At 44.1% G+C, this 26894-nt stretch overlaps 1 protein-coding gene across 2 annotated transcripts in view; it reads left to right on the forward strand.

Annotated features, from left to right (window-relative positions):
• aff2 (AF4/FMR2 family, member 2) overlaps window positions 1–26894 on the forward strand; it is a 473840-nt gene that overhangs the window by 112633 nt on the left and 334313 nt on the right. The gene's annotated exons all lie outside the window — the stretch shown is intronic.

The raw sequence follows: 26894 nt of genomic DNA on the forward strand, positions 1-26894 counted from the left end.
CCTTCCGTCATTCAAGGAGATCATGAATGACCTGTACTTCAATTCCATTTTTTTGCCTTAGTTCCACATCCTTTACTCAGCAAAAAAAAAACATTGTGAACAACTAAAAGTGCACATTACCTGTGGGGTGCCGAGGATGTGAAAGGTTGCTAATGAACGGGTCATTTTCTCCCATTCGTAATTTTCCAACTTCTCAGTTGCAGACGAAGTGACAATGGCGATACACCCAACAGTATTGAATATTTAACGTTTCAGTTTGTTGAATTAATTGTTACGCTACAGGCGGAATAGTCCAGCCTCCCATCAGCAGGTTTCTCAGCATCGAGAGGTGGCGCATTGTTTGCTAGCAATGGGTTCCTCTGATCCCACTGACTGCAGTGGGATTTCCCAATGTAGCCGCCGCACACCGGGACCAGAGCGAGCGGTCAGAGTATTCCGGCCTTCATTGGCCCCGGAGTCATAAAAGTTGCTATTTAAGTACAAGTTTCTCCTCCTTCTGTGAGACAGGGACAACTTTGCAATTAGTGATTCCACACATTCGTGAATCAGGATTCCATTAGCGGATAATACTGAGAGTGTAAGGCCAGAATCTTCAGCCCCACGCTTCCCAATACCCACCCTTCCCCCTCAATCTACCCATTCCTGCGGGCAGCATCTTCTTGTCTTGGTGAAATTGGTGGCTGGCTCACTGCATCTGCTATGGGGTTTCTGCCAGAGGGCCGCAAAGTCCCACAACAAGGCAATAGATGCAAACTAACCAACTCCTCCTGCTCATCTCTCAGTTCACACCCTTTATATCATACCCAATCCTTTAAACCCAATTAAGTACAAATAACAAAGAAAATTAGAGAACAGGAACAGGCCCTTCAGCCCTCCACCGACCATGCTGCCCACCTGAACTAAAACCCCCTACCTTTCCAGGGACCACATCACACTATTCCCATCCTATTCATGTATTTGTCCAGACACCCCTTACTATCATACCTCCCCCGGCAGCAAGTTCCAGGCACCCACCACCCTCTGTGTAAAAACACTTGCCACGTTTATCTCCTTTGAACTTTGCCCCTCGCACCTTAAACCTATGTCCCCCTAGTAATTGAGTCTTCCACCCTGGGAAAAAGCTTCTGACTATCCGCTTTGTCCATGCCCCTTATAATTCTGTAGACTTCTATCAGGTCACCCCTCAACCTCCGTCGTTCCAGTGAGAACAAACCACGTTTTCAAAGTACCGAAAATCCTAGTGCAAAAAAAAAAGCTGGTGAAGAATATGAATGCTTCTTTGACAGTTTTGTAAACTACAGACGCCGCTTGGGTGGAATAAAATGAGGTATCGTAAAATGACCTCTTTATATTAATAGATGGCAGTGTGAAGCATATTACAGCGCATAAGTGCTCTTCCTTGCAATGCTTCAGCAATTTGGACTTAACATTAATTCCACTCTTATGAGCCTTTGCTCTTGCCCTGAGTGTTGTGGTTTACATATTGACTGGCACAAGTGAAGAGAAGACAATGCGTCTCTTTAACAGAATGCTAGTCTCCTCATTTATCCTCTGGCCAACAGAAACAGTACTTGGAACCCGGGCTGGGATGAGTTGTTGCCTTGACAGATCCATCGGCTGCTTGTGTGGTTACTTTTCATGCTTGACGCAGCACTCTACGGAATGTGCTGTGTCAGGGTCCCTACTTCTGCTGGTTTGAGTTCACCTCTCTTTGAAATCGGATGTCATGTTCTTCAGCGTTGTAAACATCAACGGCTCTATCATAAGCAGAAACACATGTGACAGCAAAGTGTCAACCGTTGTTTGTTGGAATGATGCTACCTCAGGGAATTCAACTTCCTGTTATTCGATCTGGGCAAGGCGGCATCATTGTGAAATAATTTATCGTTGTTTAGGCATCAATTTCAGCAATAAACGAACCGGCGTCCTTTTCACGCACCAACGCACACTGAATGTTGGTCGGGCATTGCTACCTGTACGTCCATTATACAACTCGTACAAACAAATTACTGCGGATGCTGGAATCTGAAACAAAAAGAGAAAATGCTGGAAAATCTCAGCAGGTCTGGCAGCGTCTGTAAGTAGAGAAAAGAGCTGATGTTTCGAGTCCAGATGACCCTTTGTCAAAGGGCTTGCACTTATGCCGCCCCTTTTGTGACCTTAGGACTTCCAAAAGTGTTTTCCAGTCCATTTTAAAATGTAAAGTGTAGGACATATGGCGGCTTGTACAAGAACCCATGGGCAGCAATGAGATAAATGACCAAACAGTGTGTTTTCGTGATGTTGGTTGAGGGATAAATATTGGCCCAGGGCACAGTAAGATCTACGATCTTCTTATAAGTTCATAAGATAAGATGTAGGAGCAGAATTCGGCCATTTGGCTCATCGAGTCTGCTCGAGCATTCGATCATGGCTGCTATGTTCCTCATCCCCATTTTCCTGCCTTCTTCCCATAACCCTTCAATCCATTACCAATTAAAAATCTCTCTAACTCCTTCTTAAATTTACCTTGTGTGGTTACTTTTCACGATGTGGAGTTCCCGGCTTTGGACTGGGGTAGGCACAGCAAGTCGTCACACAACACCAGGTTAAAGTCCAACAGGTTTATTTGGTAACATGAGCTTTCAGAGGTTGCCCCCTTCATCAGGTGAGTGTTACTTGTCACGCTTGGCACTGCACTCTATGGAATGTGCTGTGCCAGCCCTCCTACTTCTGCTGATTTTAATTCACCTCCCTTTGGAATCAAATGCTGTCCCAGCATCCACTGCACTTAGGGCTAACAAATTCCACAGATTCATAACCACTTGGGAGAATTGGTTTCTCCTCAACTCTGTTTTAAATTTACTACCCCTTATCCTAATACTATGACCTCCCATCCTAGAATATCCCACAAGAGGAAGCATTTGCTCCATGTCTACTTTATCCATACCGTTTATCACCTTGAATACCTCAATTTAATCTCCCCTCATTCTTCTAAATTCCAGAGAATATAGGCCTAAACTGTTCAATCTCCCTTCATACAACAAACCCCTTATCTCTGGAATCAATCTCGTCAACATCCTCTGAACTGCCTTCAATGTCATTACATCTTTACTCAAATACAGGGATCCAAAACTGTGCACAATACTCCAGGTGCAGACTCACCAATGCCTTGTATAATGTTCCTCTTTGAAAAAAAAGTGCTCTGTCTGAGAGGGTGGACTTAGTATATAAGCTCTCAACAGAAAAAAGGCCCCTTCACCAGTGCAGCACCCCATCACGATTACACTGTGAGTGCCCATCGAGGTTTCATGGTCAAGTTTTGGAATGGGGTTTGAACCACAACCTGGATTCCTGGCCTAAGGATAGCACTTAAAAGCTAAACATTTGGACGGCATGGTGACACAGTGGTTTGCACTGCTGCCTCCCAGCTGCAGGGATCTGGGTTCGATTCCCGGCTTGGGTCACTGCGGAATCTGCATGTTCTCGCTGTGTCTGCGTTGATTTCCTCTCGGTGCTCCAGTTTCCTCCCACAGTCCAAAAACGTGTGGGTTCGGTGCATTGGCCATTCTAAATTGCCCCTGAGCATCCCGGGATGAGTAGGTTAGAGGGATTAGTGGGGTAAATGTGTGGGTTACGGGGATAGGGCCTGGGTGAGATTGTTGTTCGTGTGGACTCGATGGGCCTGCTTCTGCACTGTAAGGTTATTATGATTTCTATGATCATGAATGCCGGATGCTGTGCTGAAGGAGCAAGCAGTTTAAATTGGCGCATGTCCTGCCTGCCACTACACATTTGACATTCCATTTAGAAAATGATTTTCCCACAAAACCCTTGGGTTGTCACCTGTGTTTTTGCCTTCTTGGAAAAGCACATGACTCCCATTGTGCAGGGAGTGTCGACTCTAAGCCATGGTTATTCAAGCATCTGTGCAACACGTTCATTGGGCTAAGTAACCTTTTGCCACTCGTCATTTCCGTACGTTCAAATGTCTCCACTCTGCGTTATTCAGGAGGCAGTTTTCCCTGAGAGATCTCAAATTCTGAGAAATCTGCTGCCATCGCAATGGGACGTCTACCCCAAAGAAGAATGGTTGTACTATACCAGAACTGTTCCAGCACATTTTCTGAGTACTTTTGGAGATTTCATCATGTTTGTGTGTATGATATTAAAAGAAAACTACCGCAGATGCTGGAATGCTGAAATAAAAAGAGGAAGTGCTGGAAATATTCAGCAGGCCTTGCAGCACCTATGGGAAGGGAAGGAAAGATAACATTTGGAGTCAAATGTGAATTCTTCAGAACTATGGTTATCTTGAGCTGGAAAGGGTGAGGGTCTTTAACAACGCCTAGGGAGAGGGAAGAGTTTGCTCAGGGATTGTGAGGCTTTGAAGTTAGACCTCTCCGACAGTCAATGTACTCCTCTCCTGAAAAGGGTCCTGGATTCCAGGAGAGAATCGTTCAAGGTCGCGCTTGATACACTTATGTGAAGTATGGGTATCACACTTGTCTAACATGACCCTGTGTCAGAGCTAGGCTAGAAACATTGGCTCTATTCTGTCCCCGCAAATGCTGTGGAGATGCCAGCATTGGACTGGGGTAAACACAGTGAGAAGTCTCACAAGACCAGGTTAAAGTCCAACAGGTGGCGCTTGCTACAAGTAAACCTGTTGGACTTTAACCTGGTCTTGTGAGACTTCCCACACATGCTGGCAGACCTGCTGATATCTTCCAGCATTTTCTGTTTTTGTTTCAGATTCCAGAATCCACAATATTTACTTTTTGCTTCATTCCTTTGAAAGGTTAAAGCCAAGGATCTCAACAAGTAGAAATCCTTTTTAAGTAGACTCTGTAGACTATTTGCCATGTGAGTAGACTTTGTTTGCTGTGAAATAGGCTGTTTGCCATGAGTTCTGGTGTAAATTTGGTTCCCAGGTTCCACTTCATTGACTGATACGGTGATCTTAATAGGCACTCTAGTGTTTACACACCAGGTTATGTATTCAGATTGAGTGGTGGTAGATGATATCGAGTTAGCCTTCGCTTATGCACCTTGCCCAATATTCATCCTCAAACCAGGCAGCCAGCTCAGTACCCTCTCCTTTATTGTATGGTCGCCCAAGATGAATTTTGACTTCTTAGAAATGATGAGCAAGCCCTTGTGACCAGATGTGACATTACTCAGAACTGCAGGAGCGGGGAGTAAGAGAGCGCTCTAGAGATGAAAACGGTGCACTGTTTCCAAATTGTGCCACCTCCAAAGACACACACACACACATACGCGCCACAACAGCTCACGGTCATAAACAGCTGGCAGCAGATCATGCTGGTGAGTAAACCATTACTACTTACCACTTCTTAATGTCTCCCCTTCCCCTAGAGCACATCCTATTTTCAATTAAATTCCCCTTTGGGTGTCGGTTCTCTGAAAATCAAACTTGCAGCATGTTAAAAATTAGGTTGAAGTGAAAAGATCGCATTTGGCTGTTTTATTTACCTTGGTGCATTTTCTTTTAATTGCCAGGTTAAAAGCAAGACTTGTCAAAATTCCAGGTAGGCCTGGGATGCTAGATGATCAAACTCGTTGCTTTGGTGTGAAATCCATTAGCTTGGATCATTAATTTCTGATGCCGAAAGCCTCTTTAAGAAAATGTATTAGTCAAGACAAAGTTGAAAATTCTTTGGTTTGAAAACAGATTGTCAGGGGAAGGCCCGACAGCTGCTTTGGGTTTCAGGCCTGGCTCAGTGGGTAGTACTCTTCTGAGTCAGAAAGTTGCGGGTTCATGTTCCACTCCAGAGACCTGAGCACAAAATGTAGACTAGCGACCTTAGACATGTACTGAGGGAGTGCTGTACTGTCGGAAGGGATAATCTTTCGGATGAGATGCCTAACCCACGACCCTTTTTCTGTCCTCTCAGGTAGATGCGGAATATCTGATGGCATTATTGCAATGAAAAGCAGGGGAGTTGTCCCCAGTGCCCTGGTCAATATTTATCCCTCAATCAACATCACTAAAAAACAGATTATCTTGTCATTATCACATTGCTGTTTTAGTATACGTGGCAAAGTACTTCATTGACACTGTAAAGTGCTTTGGGGCGTTTCTGAGGTCTTGGAGGCCACTATATAAATGCAAATTGTTCTTTGTTCTCTCTGTTGCTACAATCTTTATTGATGTCCACACAAAAGCGGAGGAGAACACCCTCGCAATGTTGCAATTGACAGTTTTAAAAATAGTTTTTTTGTGTTCCGACAGTTAGAAAACATGTCGACTGTTTTCCTGTCACACAGATTAGACTATGAAACAACAGCGCTGTTTATTGGCAGATTAATATCTACAAATCTGTACATATTGCTTTACAAAATACATAACAGTTTAGGAAGTAAAGGGAAACAATGTGTAGTTATTAGTCCCCAAAGATTCACTTGCTGAGCAATTGTGTTAATTGGGGGTGTAAAGTATTCAAAAGACCATAGAGCAAGACCCCTAACTGTGAGGGAAAGGGGCACTTAAAGAGAGGTTGGTGTGTTCGAGAAATGCCATCTGAGAAACTGGTACAAAGGACTATTTATATCCACAGATTGCAGATGGTGCTTAGTGAGAAGAAGATGAAAAAAGTTTATTATTATATGCAAGTTCCACCAGTTTGTACTGCAGATGTTACTGTTTATTTTCACTTCAGGAGAAAATTTGCCGCTGAACATTTTTCCCGCCTCGGTACATTTTGTCAATATTAACTCTTGCATTTCAAATAAACACCAGGCGTATGAAAGCGAGATTGCGCACTGATAATGTAAGCAGGAGGAATTTCTTAGTCGCTTCGGGATTTTTTTGTCTTCTGCGAAAAAGATATGGATAAAGTAGGCGTGGAGTGGATGCTTCCTCTTCTGGGGCATTCTAGGACGAGAGGTCATCGTCTTAGGATAAGGGGGAGCAAATTTAAAACGGAGCTGAGGAGAAATGCTTCTCCCAAAGGGTTGTGAATCAGTGGAATTCGCTATCCCGAAGTGCGGTGGATGCTGGGACAGTGAGTAAATTTAAGGAGGAGTTAGACAGATTTTTAGATGGCAATGGGTTGAAGGTTCTGGGGAGAAGGCAGGAAAATGGGGATGAGGAGCATATCAACTATGGTCGAATGGCGGAGTGGACTCAATGGGCCGAATGGCCTAATTCTGCTCCGCTATCTTATGAACTTATAAGGTAAAAAGATCTAATTATGAGAATGTTCTCAAATGTTCCTTGTTTTGTGCTGAATGTGTGTTTACTTAAAGATGGATTTGATGGGAGCTGTCTAGGGGAGGCAATGGCCTCGTGGTATTGTCACTAGGCTATTGCTCCTAAAACTCAGCTAATGTTCTGGTGACCCAGGTTCAAATCCTACCACAGCAGATGGTGGAATTTAAATTCATTAAAAATTGGCTGATAATTGTGGAGCCATTGTCAGTAAAAACCCACCTGGTTCACCAATGTCCTTTGGGGAAGGAAATTTTCCATCCTTTTTATATGGCACCTTCAATGTCCCAAGGTACTCCACAGGAGCATCATCAAGCAACACTGGAGCCAGATAAGGGGATATTAGAGCAGATGTAACTATTGAGTTACAGTGAATATTTGACTACATATATCTCTGCAAATCAACAAGTCCAAACGTACCAAGCAGTTGTTGTCACAACATTTCTGTACTGGAGAGAGACCTCAGCACAGAAGATTCCTTGAGAAATTCCATCAGCAATGTCTCCGCCGCATCCTCCAAATTCAAAGGGAGGACCGTTTGACAAATGCGAGTGTCCTTCTTGAAGTCAGTTTCACAAGTATGCAGGCAAAGCTCTTTCAAAGTCATTTTTGATGGATTGGACACTGTGGGCAGAATTGACTGGCCCTACCTGGGTGGCACAGTGGCACAGTGGTCAGTACTGCTGCCTCACAGCTCCAGGGACCCGGGTTTGATTCCCGGCTTGGGTCACTCTTTGTGCAGAATTTGCACATTCTCACTGTGTCTGCGTAGGTTTCCTTTCCTCCGGGTGCTCCAGTTTCCTCCCGCAGTCAGGTTAGATGTGCAGGTTAGATGGATTAGCCATGGTAAACATGTGTGGTCACGGGAATAGGGTGGGAGACAGGGTAGGATATTCTGTCAAAAAGTTGAGGTCGACTCGATGGACTGAATGGCCTCTTCTGCACTGTAGGGATTCTATGATCATGGAGTAATCATGGAAACCAATCCCTAGCAATTAGTTCAGCACAGAACCAGACATGAGGTGAATAAAATCCCTGAACGTGGAGCGATTTGGGAACTATCATCACCCTTTCTTCTCAGACACACAACACACCTCATTGTACATGACGTTGGATGACCCTGAAATGTTTTGCCACTGATATATTCAACGGACTGGCCACAAAACCTCAAAAAATTTAAAATGATAAGTAAAAATTCCAAAAGGTCAAAGTTTATGGATGGAGCTGCCCCTGCCCCCACCCATTGTTATGCGTTAAATAAACATTCAAATGGGAGTGCATCTTCAGATACTGTTAAGCTTGGCAGGCAGTTGATATCTCACTTGCAGTGACAACAAGAATTGCAAGCAAATCAAAACATGCACTCAGCGAAGGTCTTCTCAAGTCAGTGTTATTGAGTCATTGACAGGAACATTTTTACTGGGAACAGAGACAGACTGGCGGCCTTACAAGTAACTCATGTGGCTGCCAAATAATAAACTGTGTGGGTACAGAGTGTGCTGTACCAAGATACTGTGCGAGTAGTGACTGAATGAGGAAGTGCACACAAGGACTCAGGGAAATCAGATAGGCCCTGTTTGCATATCGAGCCACACTGGCTTGTATTGGTGCATCTGTGAGATGTGAGGTGTGTTGCCATTTGTGAGACGTATTGAAGCACCCAGGTTGATCAAGGACCAGTTGCCAATCTATATGGAGCATGACAGGGGTACAATATGCTAAGAAAAGTCAGCTGTTATGGAAAATCCTACATAGACTTAATCGGTGATCTAGATTTATCTTCTGGGAAATGTTTTGAAAATCCCAACTGCTGTCTGACTTGTTGAATCAAAGCATGGCATTGAACAGTAAGTGACTATACCCAACCAGATTTATTTTTTTGAATGATAGCTTTCAAAAACTTTTAGTTTATTTTCAGAAAGGTATTTTTATCTCCTAGTTTCTTGCCATCCTGATCCCATCTCTTCCTCCTAACTGTTGCTTCATTCTGAGCGTGGGGAGACAGCACCATAGTGGTATTATCACTGGACTTGTCAGCTAGAGACCCAGAGTAATTCAGGGGACCAAGGAGTCAAATCCCACCATGGCAGATGTTCAAATCCAATAAAAATCTGGAATTAAAAGTCTAGTAATTATCCTTTTTTTTTGTTTAAAAACCCATCTGTTTCACTAATGTCCTTTATGGAAAGAAATCTGCCATCCTTATCTGGTCTGGCCTCTATGTGAGTCTAGATGCATAACAATGTTGTTGGCTCTTAGATGACCTCTGAATTGACCTAGCGATCTATTCTGGGCAATTAGGGATGGGCAACAAATGCTGGCCCAGCCAGTGACGTCCATATTCCATAAATAAATGAAAAGATTATTGATTCTCCATCAAGTTGGAACAACAGATTCCTTAAGAACTTTCCCAGTTAGCTGGAAGAAGGCTATTGGAGGCAGTTGCATATGTTGAGGTGTGTGAGCCACTTGTTGGAACCATTCCATTGCTCTGACACTAAATGGAATGTCTCCATCAGCAGCAGAGGCCTTTCCCTTTCATTACTTGGATAATGGTATCTTGTCTTCATATGGTGACTTTAATGTGATAAAACAGCCCAAGGTACTTCACAAGAATGGAAAGTTTGGCACCAAGCCGTAGGAGATATTAGGTCAGGTGACCAAAAGCTTGGCCAATAAAATAAGCTTTAAGGAATGTCTTAAAAGAAAAGAGATGAGAATAGAAATCGAAGCAAGAATGAACCATATGGCTTGTCAGGCCTGCTGTGCCTTTTGATATGATCATAGCTAATCTTGGATTTCCGCTCTACTTCCTCACCCACTCTCCACACCTCGTGGTTGGGTGGCACAGTGGTTAGCACTGCTGTCTCACAGCACCAGGGATCTGGGTCCAATTCCAGCCTCAGGTCATTGTCTGTGTGGAGTTTGCACATTCTCTCTGTGTCTGTATGGGCTTCCTTCGGGCGTTCCAGTCTCCTCACATAGTCCACATATGTGTGGGTTAGATTGATGGGCCATGCTAAATTGCCCCTAATGACAGGGGAATTATCAGGGTAAATGAAGGTTACAGGAATAGGGTCTGGGTGAGATTGTGTTTGGTACAGACTAGATGGGTTGAATGGCCTCCTTTTGTACTGTACCAATTCTATGATTCCCTGAGAGACCAAAAAATCTGTCCATCCCAGCCTTAACTAAAGAGGGAATTCTAGAACTTACGCAGCTGGAAGTATGACCACCAATGGTGAAGCAGTTAAAAATAAGGGAGGCACAAGGGTCAGAATTGAAGGATTACGGAGACCTCAGTGCTGGAGAGGGGGGTTGTGATGTTGGAGGAGATTACCGAAATAGGGAGAGAAAAGGCCATAGAAGGAGCTGAAAACAAGGATGAGAATTTCAACAGCAAATCAGGGCAAGACTGGGAGCCAGTGTGAGTTAGTGAGCACAGAGGCGATGGATGAACAGACGGAAGAGTCCAATTTCCCAATGATTCCTGAGTAGTGAATATTTTTGCAACGCAACATTTGCTAAATCCCCAAAAATCCTCTGCATGGAAGTGTGCTTGCTGGAAACATTGTGATTTGATGAATTACTGTGAGACTTCTATGTCCATTAACTAGGAGTCTCAGCTGTGCATTGTCATTGAAACATTAGGAATAGCAAGAGGCCATTCGGCCCCTCCAACTATTCAGATCCTCAACTCCATTTTCCCACCTTTACCCACCTTTATCCATTGAGACCCTTGATGTGGAGATGCCGACGTTCACATTGGCATCTCCAAATGGGGTGGACACAGTAAGAAGTCCCATAACACCAGGTTAAAGTCCAACAGGTTTATTTGGAATCAACAGCTTCATCAGATAAGCAGCACCTGATGAAGGAGTAGCGCTCCAAAAGCTTGTGGTTCCAAATAAACCTGTTGGACTTGAACCTGGTTTTGTGAGACTTCTTATTAAGTCCCTTAAATAACAGTAATCCATCAATCTCAATCTCAAACGCACGCAGTGAGGGAGAGAACTTTAGGTTTCTCCGTCCCTTTGCAGGAAAAAGTATTTCCGTAATTTGCTCCTGGGTGGCCAAGCTTGACTTTTAAGGTTATGTCTCTTTGTTCTGGATTTTGCCCCTTTAGAGGAAATAGTTCCTCTGCGACGACTCTGCTTTTCATCATTTGAAATGCCTCTGTATCAACTGACAAGAGAAGGTCAGTGGCACCATAAGATATGGCAGATCCAAGCACATTGTCAACTCTTCATTGCACTGTCTGCTGAGGGAAGAAAGAAAAAAAAAGCCAATGGTAAAGAATCTGTGGTCAATTTAGGAAAAATGTTGGGAAATTCCTCCCTGATTCCTGAGGTCGATCGAGCAAAGCTCCAGGGGGCTGCAGTAACTCACCCGCATCACAGTACAACCTTTGAAACTTAAAACAGTCTGTCCTCGCTCAGGGGTTACTCAGGCTCCTCCACCCATCCCTCTGCTCCCCCTCCCCCAACTCTAACACCAACCCCTCCCCCCACCCCCCACCCCCCGGTCAAGATAATCAACAGGGAGAAGGCGGGGGAAGATAAGTCAAATTATTCTGCCATAGTGAGTTCTTACGATCCGAAAAGATGAAGGGTGCAGATTGAAAGGATAAGGGCTTGAAACGATTACCTATGCGGAACTGTGAGTGATGGACAGCTATAGGGATGGGGCCAATTGGGTAGCACCCTGAAAAAAAAGACATCACAGGCTGATGTGCACTTCTCTGCTGTAGGATTCTACAATATATTTTCATATTTTGCTTAAAACCCCACCTTGTGGACTTACTTGGGTTGGGAAAAGTCACAAAGAAGGCACCATTGCATGAAATCATTGAATCACAGAAACCCTACAGTGCAGGAGGAGGCCATTTGGCCCTTCAAGCCTATACCAGCAACAATCCCATCCAGGTCCTATCCTCGTAACCCCACATATCTACCCTGCTAATCCCGCTGACGCAAAGGGGCAATTTAGCATGGTCAATCAACCCTACCCCACACATCTTTGGATGGTGGGAGGAAACTGAAGCACTCAGAGGACACCCATGCGGGGAGAACGTGCAAACTCCACATAGACAGTGGCCCGAGGCCAGAATTGAATCCGGGTCCCTGGCGCTGTGGGGCAGCAGTGCAAACCACTGTGCCGCCTGACAGCTACGTCTACACACTGTCGTATGTTGTGGCCAGTCCCTTGTAAGAAACAGCAAAAGAGCAATAACCATGTTCCCAAGCAGGAACTGAAATCAGCATGCATGCAGCTACAAACTGAGAGATATATTCTTCCATAACACCCTACTTCGAAATGAGATGGTATTGAATATAATTGCACCCTTCACACTGCAACAGTGAAATCTGGAGAGTTTGCTGATTGTGACTTGTGTTAAATGTGTCTATAATCACCCTGCAATCACAGTGAGTATTGATTAAATATATATTCCTACATCATTTTAGTACATATCTGTCCGCTACACATTCAGTGCATTGACTATAAGGAATTGATAGGACCATAATAGTATTGATCTGGCAGTGTAGAACGTACAGGCTTATTTATCCTTGATTGGTACCTCAAATTCCCAGAACAATCAACTCTGTCTGGGAACTCCTCGCTGATATTACTGCAGACCTATTTAATGAGCACGTGCGATCGGCTATGGAAGCAGATTTAATTGTAACTTTCGAAAGAGAATTGGATAAGAAATGTGTAGAAGAAAATAAATTGCAAACATGAAAACAGGAAGTGAATAGATTTGTTTGCTTTATGAAAGAGATAGTATACACATAATGGGCTGAATAGACTCCTTCCATACTTTACCATTCTAATTTTGACTTTGCACATCAGCAACCGATGTCACATCTCTTCGAATTTGCATTGCCATTGAGATCAGGCATGTAAATAGGGGAAGGGATATGACCGAAAGCTGATCTGTTAGCTACCATTGGAAATTATTGCCCAATGTCAAAATGATGTCCATTGCCTGCAATTTCAGCAGATGTGTTAACACATTTGTAGCAAACCAGTTCATGTCTCCACCAACTTGATGGGTGGGGGGTGATGTGGCAGAGTTCACACAGGGAGTCCAGGTTGCTGTGGCAGCATACACATTTACATACACATCGTAGTTTGGAGCTATGGATGGTCATGGGAAAAATTCCTAACAAATAAATAAAATTCTAATGTCCAAATTCGAACTTTCACCAAGTCTCCATCACCCCTGTGCTTGCTACAACACCGCTCACTCAACCAACATCTACATCTCTTTTTCCTTCTTATTGTCACAAGTAGGCTTACGTTCACACTGCAATGAAATTATTGTGAAAAATCCCCTCGTCGCCACACTCCGGCACCTGTTCAGGTACACTGAGGGAGAATTTAGCATGGCCAATGCACCTTAACCAGCACGTCTTTGGACTGTGGGAGGAAACCGGAGCACTTGGAGGAAACCCATGCAGACTGGAGGAGAATGTGCAAACCCTGACAGTGGAAGTTCTGTTCACAAACAGGGCATATAAAGACGCAAACTGCTGTAAAGGCAGCAGTGCTAACCACTGTGCTACCCACTTTGACTGCACACTTTGTGCGAAGGTGTTTAAATGTGATCTTGCACACCACAATAACATGTGAGAGACATCGCCAAACCATGTGCTGACAGCACGGCTATTGCCACAAAACCACAAAGTATAAATATAGTTATCAGAGAAGATGGTTTAGTGCCGGTCACTTTGTCAGGTGACACTAAAGGACATTCAAACATTCTTTTCACTAATGACTAACGTTTCTGAAGGAGCAGAAGACTCAAGAAGTGCAGCAATGTGATCAAAGACAGTAAAAGACCCTGAGGCGCCTTGCTTGAATGTGAATTTTTTTCTCTGGTGGGCTTGGGAGTCACTTTGCACCTTTTGACGTGCAGTCTGCTCACACGTAGCAGCTCATCGCACCTCTGCATGAGAATACCAGCTCCACCATTGTGTAATAAGCCACAAGCAAAACATCTCAGGCCTCAAAATGATCTGATAGACTGATTCCACATGTTTAAAAGGTTTGCACAGCAGAAAGTTTCACAACACCAGGTAAAGTCCAACAGGTTTATCTGGTAGCACAAACCATTAGCTTTCGGAGCGCTGCCCCTTCATCAGGTGAGTGGGATTTCAGTTTGCAAATAGGGCATGTAAAGACACAAACTCAATTTACAAAATAATGTAATAACATCTCCACATAACAGGTTTGCCTCAGCTTTGAGTACAAAATGGTCATGTCCAAATATTTAAGCCTCACTGCTCGATGCAGTAGGCAACACTGGCACAGTTGTTAGCAGGGACCTGGGTTTGGGTCACTGTCTGTGCGGAGTCTGCACATTTTCCCCGTGGATTTCCTCTGGATGCTCTGGTTTCCTCCCACAGTCCGAAAGATGTGCTGGTTTGGTGCACTAGCCGTGCTAAATTCTCCCTCAGCGTTGCCAAAGAGGCGGCGGAGTGTGGTGACTAGGGGATTTATGCAGTAACTTCATTGCAGTGTTAATGTAAGTCTCCTTGTGACACTAATAAGTAAACAATGTAGCAAAACACTGAGGTGTCTTCAGTAGTATGTCCTACACCCATGATCTCCAACAATCCAGTCGGATAAGGGATGAAGATGCATGGGAACGCCATCCCCTTCCAAGTTACACACACACACACACACACACACACACACACACACACACACACACACACACACACACACACACACACACACACACACACACACACACACACAACCCTGACTTGGAAATATATCAGCATTCCTTCAGAATTTCTGGGTTAAATCCTGGGACAGCCTGTCTGACAGCACTGTGAGAGCACCTTCACCGTGTTTAACACAACAGTTCAAGAAAGAAAGGCTTGGATTTATATTCCGACTGCCACAACTTCAGGACATCCTGGAGTGCTTCACAGCTAACAAAATACTTTAGAAATTTGACACTGTTGTACTGCAACAACAACTTATATCGTGGCTTCACTTAACAAAAAGTGTTAATCCAAGAGTGTGATAAAATGCCATTAGACATCAAGCCACATAAGAAGGTAGTCATAGAATCCCTACAGTGCGGAAGGAGGACTTTTGGCCCATCTGCACTGACTCTTACCCAAGCTTACCGATAACCCTATGTATTTACCCCGCCAAACCCCCCCAACCTATCTATCTTTGGACACTAAGGGGCAATTCAGCACTGTCAATCAACCTAACCTGCACATCTTTGGATGTGGGAGGAAACCAAAGCACTCGGACAAAACCCACACAAAAACGAGTAGAACCTGCAGACTCCACACAGTCAACGACCCAAGGCCAGGAATTGAAGCTAGGTCCCTGGCACTGTGAGGCAGAATTGCTAACCCCTGTGTGACCGAAAAGGCCAGATAGCCAAAAGCCTGGCCAAAGAGGTAAGTTCCAAGGAGAATTTTGAAGGAAGATGGAGAGTTAGAGAGGATTGGAGAGGGTATTTCAGAGCACTGAGCCCAGGCAGCTGAAAGTTTGGCCAATAATGGTGGAGTAATTAAAATTTGGGATCCTCAAGAGGCCAGGATTAGAGAAAGGCAGATGTCTTGGAGGGTGGTGGGGCTGGGAGAGATGACAAAGAAACAGCTAGGGGCCAGTTCACGGAGGGATTTGAAACCAAGGATGAGGAGTAATTTGTTATCCGATAGGGAATCAGTGAAGTTCAGAGTGCACAGCGGTGACAGGGCAGTGGGACTCATTGCGAATTATAACAGCAGAGTTTTGGATGGCTTCAGGTTTATAGAAGGTCCAATTTGGGAGGTTCGCCAGCAATATGGAGAAGTTGAGATCCAATCTGAAGGAAAGAGAGCCTGTTACCACCACCTTCTCTTGAAAACAAGGGTGAGGTATAACTGCCAACCTTGCCAGCAATACCCACATTCTCAGATCGAATAGTATAATCCTTGTTGTGCTGCTTGAAGCTGCTCTGCAGTTTGAAGCACTGTACCCCATATTTCATGACAGTTTAAGTCGAACACATTGACACAAGGCATTTTTCACAATATTCCACAAATGGTTTTATTTAAAAAGACAATATTGCTTACACACAGCTTTAGTACTATTTACTTTATTACAGTAATCAATAGCTGTCACGTGAGGCCTCTTATTTCTGGCTGTCGAGGGCCAATTCTTTCCTATTGATAAAACATGCTGACAGACTCCTCCAAATCATTGAGTGGTTACAGCACAGAAGGAGGCCATTCGGCCTATTGTGTCTTTACTGGTCTTCTGAATGAGCATTCCACCTGGTGCCACACCTCTGCTTCTTTCTTACAGCTCTCAATTTTTTTTCCTTTTCTCCAATTCCCTTTTGAAAGCTTCAGTTGATTATCCCTCGGGCAGTGTATTCTAAATCCCAACCACTCGCTTCACGAAAAAGATTTTCCTCCTGTCGCCATTACTAATCGCCTTCAATTTGCGCCCTCTGGTTCTTAATCCTCCCACCAATCGAAAAATTTCTCCTGATCTACTCTGTCCCATCCCCTCCCGGCATGGGTCACTACCTGTGTGGAGTCTGCACGTTCTCCCCGTGTCTACATGGGTTTTCTCTGGATGCTCCGGTTTCTTCCCACAGTCTGAATGACGGCTAATGCCTACTCTAGTTAGTGACAAGTGGTTAGCACTGCTGCCTCATAGCACCAGGGACCAGGGTTCAATTCTAGCCTTGGGTCACTGTCTGTGTGGAGTCTATATGTTTTCCCTGTGTCTGCGTGGGTTTTCTCTGGATGCTCCGGTTTCTTCCCACAGTGCAAAAGATGTGCTTTTTAGATGCATTGGCCATGCTAAATTCTCCCTCATGTATCTAAACAGGCGCTGAAGTGTAGCAACTAGTGGATTTTCACTGTTACTTCATTGCAGTGTTCATAGAATCATAGAATGACCACAGTGCCAGAAGCCATTTGACCCATTGAGTCAGCACTGACCACAATCCTACCCAGGCCTGATTCCTGTAGCCCCACATATTTACCCTGCTAATCCCCTGACATTAAGGGGCAATTTATCATGACCAATCAACCTAACCCACACATCTTTGGACTGTGGGAGGAAACCTAGAGTACCCATGCAGATATGGGGAGCATGTACAAACTCCACACAGACAGCGACCCGAGGCCGGAATTGAACCCTGGGTCCCTGGTACCGTGAGGCAGCAGTGCTAACCACTGTGCCACTAACTAGAGTAGGCATCAGCCACCGTTCAGACTGTGGGAAGAAACCAGAGCACCCAAAGGAAACCATGTAGACACATGAGGTGGCAATGCTAAGATAATTAGTAATACTAACCACTGTGCCACCATGCTGCCCACAAGATTATTGGGATGGCCAGACAAGTTAATATAAACCTACTTGTGACTAATAAATAAACTTGATTTTAAAGTTCGACACTGTCCTCCTCACCAGTCACAATGCTTTTCAGTTTTATGCTGTCTGCAAATTTAGTTTTGCAGCAATTGGGTAAGTCAATGAACATGGGGCCAGCCTCTGGGAACTGGGGCATCAAAGGGAGTGCCAACATGAGTGTTAGCAACAGACCCAGAACAATACTGAGCCAGGCAGGAATGAGATATTGTATCATATAAAAAGCAGAGAACATTTGGAGCAGGATGAACTCTGTAACTTTCAAGCACAATCATCCCAGCAGGAGTTGGCATTGTTGTATATGATCCCGATATTATAAGCAGAAAGCTGCAGGAGGTCCTGAAGGATCAGTTGGCTGCCCCAGCCATTGCCGGTTAATCCCTTTCTTTCCAAGAAGAAAAAAGCTGCCTTTGAAATTGTTCCAGCATGCTTTAGGTTAGTGTTTCATTCTTGGCATAGGATTGATTCAGCCATTTGACCTTCAACCAGAAAATTACATGTCTGCCACGCAGACCAGATTTGAATGCAGCGAGTTGCATCTCATCCTGGAGAGTGTTCCTTCCACTCGCACGGGGCTCGGGGTGGGGAGGGTTTGTCGCAGATGTTAACTTATGTCGACAAAAATTCATAACCTGGCGCAGGATTGCTTCAAGTTATTCCATCAGCTTCCAGAGGAATCAGATCATAAAGAGTGTACATTGCAGAACTAGTTGTGTATGTTCAATGGTCTTTATTGAAGTTTTAAAGTTTATTTTACTAGTGTCGCAAGTAGGCTCATATTAATACTGCAATGAAGTTACTGTGAAAATCCCTCAGTCGCCACACTCTGGCACCTGTTAGGGTACTCTGAGGGAGAATTTAGCATGGCCAATGCACCTAACCAGCATGTCTTTTGGACTGTGGGAGGAAACTAGAACATCTGGAGGAAACCCATGCAGACACGTGGAGAACGCGCAGATTCCCTAGAATCCCTACAATGCAGAAGGAGGCCATTTGGCCAAATTGAGTCTGCAGCGACTTTCCGACAGGTGTCCCACCTTGGCCCTATCACTGTAACCCCATGCATTTACCCCACTAATCCCCCTAAACTACACATCCTGGGACACTCAGGGGCAATTTAACGTGGCCAATCCACCTGACCTGCCTAGTTTTTGGATTGTGGGAGGTAAACTGGAGCACCAGAATGAAACCCACGCAGACATGGGGAGAATATGCAGACTCCACACAGACAGTGACCCAAGGTGGGAATTGAAACCAAAACAGAAAATGCTGGAAAATCTCAGCAGATCTGGCAGCATTTGTAAGGAGAGAAAAGAGCTGACGTTTCGAGTCCAGATGACCCTTTGTCAAAGCTAAAAGGCATAGAAAATGGGAGATATTTATATTGATGGATGAGGGAATGAGGGATAGGTACAGAAACCAGGGGAAAAGACTGCTCATGGCAGTCCACAGAGAGAATAAAAGGTGTGAATGGTCAAACAGGAATCAAACCAGGTTCCTGGCGCTGTGAGGCAGCAATGCTAACCACTGTGCCACCCTAGTGTCAACCAATGGTGTCAATCAACACGAGCATTGTGCTGTCACGCTGAAGTCATTTAACGTCACATTTTTAAGATAGGTTCAAAATTTTATTCTGGGTAATAAATCAGTGAGGAAACACTGTTGGAAAGTTTTGATTGCTTTTGCAATAATAGTAAAACATTTCAAATGGGAGAAAGACAACAACTTATCAAAGTCTCTCAGAAATGTCTCAAATCATCTCATTTAAAACCGACAATATGAAGTACAGTGACTGATAGTGCAACATGGGCAAACTCTACTGCAGTTTAGCGTGGACTGTGCTCCCAATCACTCCTGCACTGGGATGGTTAGCCTAGGTTACGGGCTGGGGCACAAAGCCACAACGTTCTGACTTCAGAGGTGAGAGTGTCAGTAACTGATCTTTAACAAATCTATTGGAATAAATACTTTCTGCAAAAGCAAAACACTCGCCATTGGGATGCTATAAATTGGAAAGTGGCCGCCCCGGATCAGTTTGCTTTTCAAAGCAAGTGGGTTCCGAAACAAGGACAAATTTCATTTCAGTGGTGCATTTATCATGGTGGGGTTTCTCCAGGTCATTCAGAGGAGCCACAATCAGACAGAGCTTGACACTGTGGCTGGAATTCTCCAGCCGTTCATGCTGGTGGGATTCCACCAGCAACCCAGCTTCTGCTGTGGTTTTCCCGACGGCATGTGGTGACTTCAGTGGGAATTTCCATTGACAGCTGCGGGACCAAAATATCCCCACTGCTAGCAAATAGTGTGCCGCCTCCCGTCACCGAGAAAATCGCTGAGGGGAGGCCAGAATACACGTGCCCACCACCCCCTCTCAATCAGCGACTCAGACTGTGAGTTACATTGTCGTTGGTCAGGTGGCCACAAGCCTGGTCAATGAAGTGACATTTAATGAGAGTCTTGGTGGAGAAGAGAGTGGGAGAGAGAGACAAAGAAGAGAATTTTCCAATCCCACCCAACAAGGGAATCATAGCAGGCGGGGGGGACGGGCCCTTCCAAGTTCCATTGGCCTTGGGTGGGATTTTCCATTTTTTAATTCGATTTTTGATTTGGTTTGATTTGATTTATTATTGTCACATGTATTAGAACAAAGTAAAAAGTATTGTTTCTTGTGCGCTATACAGACAAAGCATACCGTTCATTGAAAAGGAAAGGAAAGGGGGCAGAATGTAGTTTTACAGTCATAGCTAGGGTGTAGAGAAAGATCAGCTTAGTGCAAGGTAAGTCCATTCAAAAGTCAGATGGCAGCAAGAAGAAGCTATTCTTGGGTCAGTTGGTACATGATTCAGACATATGTATCTTCTTCCTGATGGAAGGACGTGGAAGAGAGAACATCCAGGATGTGTGAGGACCTTAACTATGCTGGCTGCTTTTACAAAGCAGCAGGAAATATAGACGGAACCAATGGATAGGAGGCTGGTTTGAGTGATGGACTAGGCTTTATTCATGACCCTTTGTTGTTTTTTGCAGTCTTGGGCAGAGCAGAAGCCATACCAAGCTGTGATACAATCAGAAATAATGCTTTCTATGGTGCATCTGTGGGTGCAGCCAGAAAATCCCACCCAAGGAGGTTTAGGGATGGAGCTTGGGGCCCAGGCAGCTGAAGATAGGGCCACCAGTGGTACCATGATTAAAATTGGGGATGCTCAAACCACCAGAATTAGAGAAGCTCAGATATCTCCGAGGGTTGTGGGGCTAGAGGCAATTGCTGAGAAGTGGAGTAAAGCCATGGAGGGCTTTGAAAACAAGGATGAGAATTTTAAAACTGAGACATTCTGAACCTGCAGAAATGTAACTGAGAAATATCCATTGTTCCAACTGATGTTGTGATTTTTCATTTGATTGTTCATTCTGAAACTGACACCGAATACAACATTAAAGTAACATTATCTAACCATTCAAAATAGGAAGGAAAAAAGTATTTTATTGGCGTTACTAATGATCTTAACCAGTTGGTTGTGACATGAGAAATATGTGCATTTAATATTGGACTAGGCCAGACTGTATTCATTATAGATCAGGAACAGGATGGTCTGGGTGAGATTCTGAAAGGTCAGCTAACAAATCAGGCTAGGATTGAGGGCTAGGATTGCCTACTCTGGCTAGTGGCAAGTGGTTAGCACTGCTGCCTCAGAGCGCCAGGGACCTGGGTTCAATTCCAGCTTTGGGTCACTGTCTGTATGGAGTTTGCATGTTCTCCCCATGTGGGGTTTCCTCCTACAGTCTGAAAGATGTGCTGGTCAGGTGGATTGGCCATGTCAAACTCTCCCTCAGAATACCCAAACTGGTGCTGGTGTGTGGTGACAAGGGGATTTTCACAGTAGCATCAATGCAGTGTTAATGTAAGCCTACTTGTGACACTAATAAATAAACTTTAAACTGAAAGTTGTACCTTGGCTGTTATCGAATCAGTCATTCCTGTTATCGAATCAGTCATTGTCGGAGGGTTAAGTCAGAAATCAATAGGTGACCTTGCTCATCCCATCTTTAGAAGAAGGTTTCTATCAAATGGATGTTTTTTTGTGTGGTGTCTGCTGTGACTCAGGGTACACTGTTATCTCTGATTCTGAAGGCTGATCACAAAGGACTGGCTGACATTCTATTTCAATGCTGACGGAGGGCAACATTGTTGGAAGTGTTGTCGTCTTAATGAGACATTAAACCAGTGCCCTCTTAGCAAAAGATCACACTGCACTATTTTGAATAAGAGCAGGGCAGCTCATTTTAATGATGGTAAAGACAAGAATTCCTGAAAATACTCAGCAGGTCTGGCCGCCTCTCTAGAGGGAAAAAGCTAGTGAGCATATTTCCCTTGTTCACCTTCATTGCTTAATAACACCATTCTTGTGTGTGATCAGGAATTTACCAGCTCTAATGAAAGGTCATCAACGTGAAACATTAGATGTGTTTCTCTCTCCACAGTTGCTGCCTGACCAGCTAAGTATTTGCATCATTTTTCATTTTTATTTCTGATTTCTGGCATCCACAGAGGTTTGCTTTTGCAATGGCCTTTGCCAGTGTCCTGGCCTGTTTTTACACCTCGGCTAACGTCACCAAAAAAAAGGCTATCTGGTCATGATCCATTGCTGCTTCTGGGATCCTGCTGTGCTCAAGCTGGCTGCTGTGTTTCCCACATCACAAGTTGCTGACTTGTTAATTACACAGTGAAGATTTGTTAATGTCAATTATGTTGTTACGGTAAGAGAAACAGGTAATGACTATTAATTGTCTTTGAACATGGATAAATAGGGGTAGCTGTGACACTGGGATGTGTGGGAGGAGAGCTGTGAGACTGACCAAGTCTATAAATTCTCTTGATAAAGAAACCTCCCTGTCTTTCTTTCAGCTTCACCAGTTCGCTTAGATCCTATTAACAACTATGGTTCGATCTAAATGAAAGAATCACATTTATAACATACTTTTCACAACCAGTGGATGCCTCAAAGCCAATGGAATACATTCTGAACTGTTGTAAAGCTAAATTATTGGTCACAAGTAAGGTTTACATTAACATTGCAATGAAGTTACTGTGAAATTGCCACAGTCCTGCACGTGTTCGGGTCAATGCACCTAACCAGCACATCGTTCAGAACGTGGGAGGAAACCCACGCAGACAAGAGGGGAACGTGCAAACTCCATACATACAGTAACCTAAGCCAGGAATTGAACCCAGGTCCCTGACGCTGTGAAGCAACAGTGCTAACCACTGTGCTCCCACGCCGCCCTCGATGTAATATAGGAAATATGAAAGCCAATTTCCCCATAAACTGCAAAGTGCTAAAGATAATCTGCTTCTGCGATGTTGATTTTGAGATAAGAGAGTACTCTTCATTGAAATAGCACTTCAAGATCTTTTACACCCAGTTCAACAGTCAGATGGGGGCGTCAGTTTAACATCTCATCCAACAGACTGCACCTGTGACAGTGCAGCACTCCTTCAGTACTACACTGGGACTCTTGGCTTTGATTTGTATAAGGCATTAGTGAGACTACACCTGGAGTATTGTGTGCAGCTTTGGTGTCCTTATCTGAAGGAGGATGTCCTTGCTATAGAGGAAGTCAGGGAAGGTTTTACTGGCTGATTCCTGGGGTGACAGTTCTGCTATATGGGGAGAGACTAGGATTATATTAGGATTATATTCACTGGAGTTAAGAACAGTGAGAGGGGATCTCATAGAAACTTATAAAATTCTAACAGGGTTAGACAGGACAGATTCAGAAAGAACGTCCCCGAGGGTGGGGGAGTCTAGAACTAAGGGTCATAGTTTGAGGATAAGGAGTAAACCTTTTAGAACTGAGGTGCGGAGAAATTTCTTCACCCAAAGGGTGATGAATGTATGAAATTCAGTACCACTGAATGTAGTTGAGGCCAAAATATTGTCTGATTTCAAAAATAAATTAGATAAAGGTCCTGGGGCTGAAGGGAACAAGGGATATGGGGAAAGGGGGGATCAGGATATTGAATTTGATGATCAGCCATGATCAAAATGAATGGCAGAGCAGACTCAAAATATTGAATGGCCCCCTCCTGCTTCTAGTTTCTATGTTTCTATTTAAGTCTTCAAGCTCTGGAATGAGAGAGTATATATAGAATGATAGGATTACAGTGCAAAAGAAGGCCATTTGGCCGATCTAGTCTGAACCAGCTCTGTGACACAGCATCTTATCCAGGTCCTATTCTCACAACCCCACATATTTATCCAGCTAATTCCCCTAACCTACACATCTTGAGATACTAAGGAGTAATTCACCAAGGCTAACCCACTAACCTGCACATCTTTGGACTGTGGGAAGAAAGCAGAACACCCGGAGGAAACCCACACAGCCACAGGGGAGGACGTGCAAGCTCCGCATATGCAGTGACCCAAGGCTGGAATTGAACCCGGGTCCCTGGAACTGTAAGGTTGCAGTGTGGTTGGCTGTGAATCACCTTTGGCACACTTTGAGGTCGTGAAAGCTTGTATTCAAACACAGGTCTTTCTTTAACATATCTGAAGTCAGCTTCTGCCAATTTCACAAACGTTTTATAGTAGAATGTAACTTTTGGCACTTTCCTTGATGGCAGGGAACCTGCTATTGGATAACAATGGTGAGTCCAGTACAGGCACAATGGGCCAAATATCCTCCTGTGGACTGTACCAAAATAAAGTTTTAAAGTTTATTTGTTAGTCACAAGTAAGGTTTACATTAACACTGCAACAAAGTTACTGTGAAATTCCCCCAGTCACCACACTCCAGCGCCTGTTCCAGTCAATGCACCTAACCAGCAGGTCTTTCAGACTTTGGGAGGAAACTGGAGCACCCAGAAAGAAACCCATGCAGATACAGGGAGAATGTGCAAGCTGCACAGACAGCGACCCAAACTGGGAATTGAACCCAGGTCCTTGGCGCTGTGAGGCAGCAGTGCTAATCGCTGTGCCACCGTGCCATTTTATCATTCATGGATAAGCTCAAGTGGTTTGATTCACTCATTAAATCCTTCCTTGTTTTAAAGACAAATGGTTCTGATCAGGTACACTTCAGAAGGATTTTGCTATCAGGACTGTAAGGCCTAAGGAGCTGGTGGCAATGACTGTGTCTGTCGCACTGATGTGCCTGCCAGTGGATTCAAGTGCAGCGTTTATGGGCTTTGTGTGAAAGCTGATGGATCTACGAGCAACCTATGCTGAATGCAAATGAAGTCAGAGCAGACTGCGGAATAGATCAGAATAATAATTTAGCTATTTTGTCAGAGGGAGTGGAGAAACATGAAAAATGCAGGTGGATTTAGTGAAAAGGCAGGAGCAACCGACGGCAAACAATCATTGATTAGGAATTAGGTCAATCAACCTCGATCTGCTTCACTGATCTACAAATCATTTTCTCCTCTCAATGCTGCTGTTTAAAAGGATCTTTAGGATTTAATTGCTATTCATGGCGTTTCAGAGGTTGAGTATTAAGCGTTGTCACCAGCTAAAATGAAAGGCAGTATATCTCTAATGTAGTTCTTAACGCCAGCAAAAAAAATCTTTTTTTCTCTCACTCATGTTTTATGCTGTGGTCAGGAAATTTAAATGATGGTGTATTTTCGAGCCGACACATCAAATTCCTGTTACAATGGAGGTGTCTGTGGACCCAGTTAATAAAAGAAATTTTAAATGTGGAGATTTATAGGTGATCTATAGACATGCTTTAAATGTTGAAAAGAGTCGGGCAGAGTGGGTCTGCTGCCCAGGTTGGGAGCGGGTTGTTTTAACTTTGCTTGTTGATTTTATTTATTTGTCACAAGTAGGCTTACATTAACATAGCAATGAAATAACTGTGAAAATCCCCTTGTTGCCACAGTCCAGCAGCTGTTCGGGTGCACTGAGGAAAATTTAGCATGGTCACGTACTTAACCAGCCTGTCTTTTGGACAATGGGAGGAAACCCACACAGACACAGGGGGAATGTGCAAACAGTGACCCAAGCCAAGAATCGAACCTGGGTCACTGGCGCTGTGAGGCAGCAGTGCTAACCACTGCATCACCATGCTTGCTGGTACAAAAGGAAAATATCACATTAACTGCTCACGACAGAGGCAGGATTTCCCGGCCACGCTCACCCCTAGATGGGAAAATCCCACCCAAGGTCAACGGACCTTTGCATGGGATGGGAAAATCCTTCCCAACATCTGTGCTCATTACCCTTTCCTTATTTAAAATAAATAGGTTAATTTCTGCCTCCTAGCCAATGTGTTACATCGGTGGCTTCCAACCTAAAAACATTTTGTATTCAGCATGCATTCCTTCCTAACTTTTGTATGTTTGTTACAGTGATAGGAGAGCACCAATATTTCCATTTATCTACAGGTTTTTTCCCAAAGGGAATTTTCGCACTGGACAAAGAAACATCTCGCATTTATACTGCGCACTTAATGTAGGAGAACATCCTTAAGCTGTCTTACTGCGGTGTGACCAGACAAACATTGACGGCGAGTCAGGAGATGTTAGCTCAGAGTTCTAAAAAGCTCATCAAATAAATAGGTTCTAAGCTGAGTCTTAAAAGGAGAGCATGGAGGGAGAGGTTTACGGAAGAAAGGCGTGGAAGGCTGAAGGCACGTTTACCAATGGTGGGGTGAAGATAGTGGAGTAAGAGGCCGGAGTTGGAGGGTACAGAGTTCCTTCCTTTCTGGGTCACCTCCTCCAGCCCTATGACCCTTCATTTCTGGCCTCTTGTGTATTCACAATTTTAATCGCTCCATTACGGATGACTGATCTCTTCAGCCATCTCAATCCTGTGCTCTGTAATTCCCTTCCGAATCCTCTTTGCCTATCTCTATTCTTTCCTCTTTGAAGATGTTCTTCAAAACCAATCCCTTGTTACCTGTCCGAATGCCTCCTTTGTGGTTTGGTGTCAAATTTTGTTTGACAATGTTCTGAAATGCACCTTGGGTGGCTATGTGGATGCATGTTGTTGTTGTTCTCAGAGAGGGTTACAGAGATGAGGTTCTGATGTGAAAGAGCTTGGTTGTAAACTCAGTTTGCATAAATCTTCAAAAGGACCTGGATTGTTATAAGCAGCGCGCGTGAAGCTAATCTGTAGCCATTACTGAAATGTTTAGCACAAGAAAGCCAATGCAACTGATGACCAAGTATTTCAAATGAGCTTTATTCTATTGGCTGAGAGGGCTTAGTAGCTTTGAGTGTTGCAAAGTAATAGGCAGAGTGCATGCTGTTAAGTCTTTAAGTCATTAAAATTTA

Source organism: Carcharhinus amblyrhynchos, chromosome 4 (genome assembly GCF_965287045.1).
Source record: "Carcharhinus amblyrhynchos chromosome 4, sCarAmb.v2.hapA, whole genome shotgun sequence".
NCBI lineage: Eukaryota > Metazoa > Chordata > Chondrichthyes > Carcharhiniformes > Carcharhinidae > Carcharhinus > Carcharhinus amblyrhynchos.